Here is a 4,405-nt window from a genome sequence, read left to right on the forward strand (position 1 = left end):
TTAAGTGAAACAAAAAGAACCTATATTCACAACAATAAACAGGATGAAAGAGTGCAAAAGAGAAACATTCAGGAATGCAAATCATTCATATGATTATTGCTTAGGCCAGGAATCTTCATTGACTCCTAAAAGATGACACTACACTATTTGTGGTTGCAAAGCAGAGCAAATATCCATTATAATCTGTGAATGATAAAAGGAGAGGTACATCTGCAGGAGACTTCCTCTATTAGATCCAACAATAGTTCTTAAGTTGGAAAATTGGAAAGAACACCCAGTCAGCAACATAAAAACAAAACATGCACTAAAAATCTACAGTAATTTTAGAAACCAACTTGCTAGCATTTTGAACTTATGTAGATGATTTCTCTGAACAGATCTGGGTGAATTCCCACTAGTTCCCAGAGACACTGAACATCTTTTGAGAACAGAACATTTTTTCAATAGCTTCTTTCATGTCTTTGTTCCTCAAACTATAGATTATTGGGTTGAAAAATGGGGCAAGGACAGCAAACATCAGTGCAATGGCTTTGTCCATTAGTGGTGGGAATGTGACAGAGAAGCGCAGGTACATGAGTGTCACACTGCCAAAAAACAGCAAGAAAATGGTAACGTGGGCTGCACAAGTGGAGAAAGCCTTGCGACGGCTCTCTCCCGAGGGAATCCTCAGAATCACAGTGATGATTCTTAAATAGGAAAGGGTGATCACAGAAATGGAGGTGAGGATGGAGATAGCATGGATCACATCTTCAACCAGAATCATGGAAGTGTCTGTACAAGCCAAGCTCAGCACAGGCTCAAAGTCACAAAAGAGTTGATGGATTTGGTTGGGACCACAGAAGGGAAGAGTAGAAATCCACACAATCTCCGGCAGCAACATAAGGAAGCCAAAGATGCAGGAGCCAGAGGACAGCTGGATGCAGAGCCTAGGGGTCATAATGACTGCATAGCGGAGGGGGTTACAGATGGCCACGTACCTGTCAATGGCCATCACTGTGAGGACGAGACCTTCTGTGACCCCGAGTGAATGGAAAAAATACATCTATCTGCAAGAGGCAGCCAACCAGTGTGATGGTCTTCTGTTCACTGACCAGGTTGGAGAGCATTTTGGGAATGGTCACCGTGGTGTACCAAATCTCCAGGAAGGAGAAGATGCTGATGAAATTGTACATGGGATTGTGCAGGCGGACATCTAGCCTGACAGCCAAGAAGATTATGAAATTTCCAATGATAATGAACATGTAAATAAAGAGCAAAAGGATGAAGAATAAGAGGCTGCCTTTCTCAAACGGAGGGAAATCAGAGAAGTAAAATTCGGTCACCATTGTCTGATTCTCCTGGTCCATATTTTCAGTGGTTTCCCTTGTGGGCTGAAGGAATAAAACACAGAATTCTAAGTATATTCAAAGAACAAATAGAAACTCCTTTTAAGCCAGTTGAACAGCTTTGAAATTAGCTATTGAAAAAAAAAAAAAACATTTTCTCATCAGTTGTTTTGCAAATTATAATGGAATTCTGTCAAATTTGCCAATGCTTTTTTAATAATGACATATTATGTTATCAACTATTCTGTTAGGCAATAGTTGGCTATTTAGACATATAAATTGGTATAAATACTTCTGAGTGGCCAACTGGCAGTTTTAATTACGAGCCTTAAAACTATTTAGAGCCTGCCTTTCACTGTGTGGTCTAAACAAAAATTACATATAATAATGATGTACAATTGTGTCTCTAAATATAAAATTAAAAGGGCTGCATATGTGCATTGGTGGTTGTGCACACCTGGGCTCAATACACTGTACTAAAAAAAAGTGATGTATAAAGATATTCAATGGAATATTAGTTAGAATATAACTTACCTTAAAAAGTGAGAGCCTAGACCCATGGGATATGTATGCAACTTAATCTAATCTACAATGTAAGTGGGGTTAGTTAATGCTTGAAATAAACTAATCTAGAAATCACATTTTAAGAGTAGTTTGTGGACCTTTGCAAGATTTTAATAAGCAATTCATATCCAGAGGCAGGTTTGGCAAGAGCTTCAAATATCCTCATCTGCACGCACACTACAGAGTTCATTAACTAACATACATCACCTTTTTTCAGGTTTGGCACTGTTAATATTTTAAACCAGATGACTCTTTACTGGGGGAAGAGAAGAAGTAGTCCTTTGTATTACAGTACATTGAGCAGCTCCTCTCTCAACCCCATAAATGTCAGTAGATCAGGTCCCCATCCTAGTGAAGACAACTAATATAGCTCTACAAGTTGTTAAATATCCCCGCAGGAGAGATGTGTGCGGTGCAGAATCACTAGAATACAAATATATATATATATGTATATATGAAAAACCTGCTTCTTCAAACTCACCACAACTGTATTTCTTTAATAAAATTTGTATTTATTTAATATTTGCATTTCTTTTACTTTAAAAATAGATGTTCATAAGAAAAAATAATTTTTTGGTATGATTGTTTCTTGTGTTAATTACTCTTACCTGGACTCATTGTTTTCAAACTTGCCTCACTCCAGTTTATTATCACTCAGGTACTGAACTAATATTTCTAAAATGAGAGGTTGTCGATTCAATGTCTGAAAACCTTATTCACGTATTGGCTCTCTGAAGGTTTCTAAATCAAATCTGAACTACTAAGCATGATTAATAATATGACCTTATATTGTATTTTAGGGTAAGTTTAACCTCAGTACATCTTCCTATTATGACAGACAATAATACACATATAGTCATTCTTTTCTCCTTTTTCTGAGGCAGTTGGGAAATAAACAGGAAACTAGCCTCATGCCCTATACCAAGTACACTTTGATATTAGAAAATTGAAATCTGGAAAAAGGAAAACTTGACAGATTTTTAGGGACTAAGTCAGGATAGAAATCAGATGCAAAGATATACGTGGTTTTCCTTTCCACCAAAGGGATGAAAAAATTGTTTTTATTACAGAGTGTCATATAAACAGAGATGGGGAAAAAGATGCATAGAGGAAGACAATTTGATATAGATGCTTGCAAACTAAAATACACCTAATAGGACTCATATTTCATGGGAAATAGATAGCCCAGAATCTCAGCTAGTAAGCTCCATTGGTTATTTGGCATTCCTTTATTCTTAAGGACCTTTCCTGACTCCTGTATACAAAATGGAAGCATCTTGCATTAGAATTTAACCTAGAAATTATTAAAGGAAAGAAGAGTCATAGAGTTAATAACCCAGACACAAATTTAAAAGATAATTTCTCCAGGAAATAATTTTATGATTCTTTCTACTTCTGTCTTACAAACGTACCACCCCAATCCCTGAGCTATGGCACTTCCTCCTTGCCACAGTCTGGCTGGGCACAAATGCCGCAGTCTGGCTGGGCACACAATCACGAGCCACCACACAGCTTGTAGATTCAAACAGCAACTCTTTATTCCCGAACTCACACCAGCCGTCTACAATCACGTTCTGGGGAAATCCACGTTCTCTTCCCAAATCCACCTTCTCTCCCAAATTCACCTCCACTGGGCTTCTATCTCCAAAATATACTGTCTGAATCCCGTGAGAACTCAAGGGGAACTCAGGCAGCAGGATACGCCCTATTCCCAGCAGGAATAATCTTAAACCTTAAACCTGGAACCTAAACTGGGAACGCCCTAAACAAGATTATCTTAAAACCGGGAACACCCTAATCTGCCTTGGTCCTTGAGCAAGGTTAAGTACATTCAATGTCACTGCAACATGGGGTACGCTGGCAAGGAAATTGTCATACTTACTTGGCTAATGGCTCCCAGCACCTCCTGCCTAATGTGTTTTTTAAAATTTAACATAGTTTCTACAAAGTATTCTTTTTTAAGTTCAAAAGTAAATATATCTGTATATATATATATATATATATATATATATATATATATATATATGTATGTATATATATGTATATATACATATATATATATACACACACACACAGAGTGTGTGTGTGTGTGTGTGTATACCCAAAGTGCAGAACCCACCTTTCATCACATACCTACCTCTTCCAGAAAACTGCTTCCCCAATAGACTGTTCTACAGTCCAACAAGTAGGAAGGTTATAACCACAACCACAACTCTGGGTCCCTCTGGGAAGAGCCCAATGGAGAAAAGCTATCTTCTGAAGCATCTTCCCCAGTGCCTAAGGCAAGCAAGGCAGGCCCCGTGGGCTTAATTAGGTAATACTTTTTACCACACTCCCCCTTCATTAGGTCCACACATCTATAAGAAGCTACTTTATAAGTCAGAATAGAAATCAGATGCAAAGGGATACTTGGTTTTCCTTTCCACCAAAGGGATGAAAAAATTGTTTTTATTACAAAGTGCCATATAAATAGAGATGGGGGAAAGATAAGAAAAGAATCATCAACAACCAAAATG

At 37.8% G+C, this 4,405-nt stretch overlaps 1 pseudogene; it reads right to left on the bottom strand.

The window, feature by feature from the left end:
* Positions 1–394: 394 nt before the first annotated feature.
* On the bottom strand, positions 395–1,346 carry LOC124082625 (olfactory receptor 6K3-like; annotated as a pseudogene).
* Positions 1,347–4,405: the final 3,059 nt, after the last annotated feature.

Source organism: Marmota monax, unplaced genomic scaffold (assembly GCF_021218885.2).
Source record: "Marmota monax isolate L192 unplaced genomic scaffold, Marmota_monax_Labrador192_F-V1.1 WCK01_AAM20220418_F8-fsc00145, whole genome shotgun sequence".
NCBI lineage: Eukaryota > Metazoa > Chordata > Mammalia > Rodentia > Sciuridae > Marmota > Marmota monax.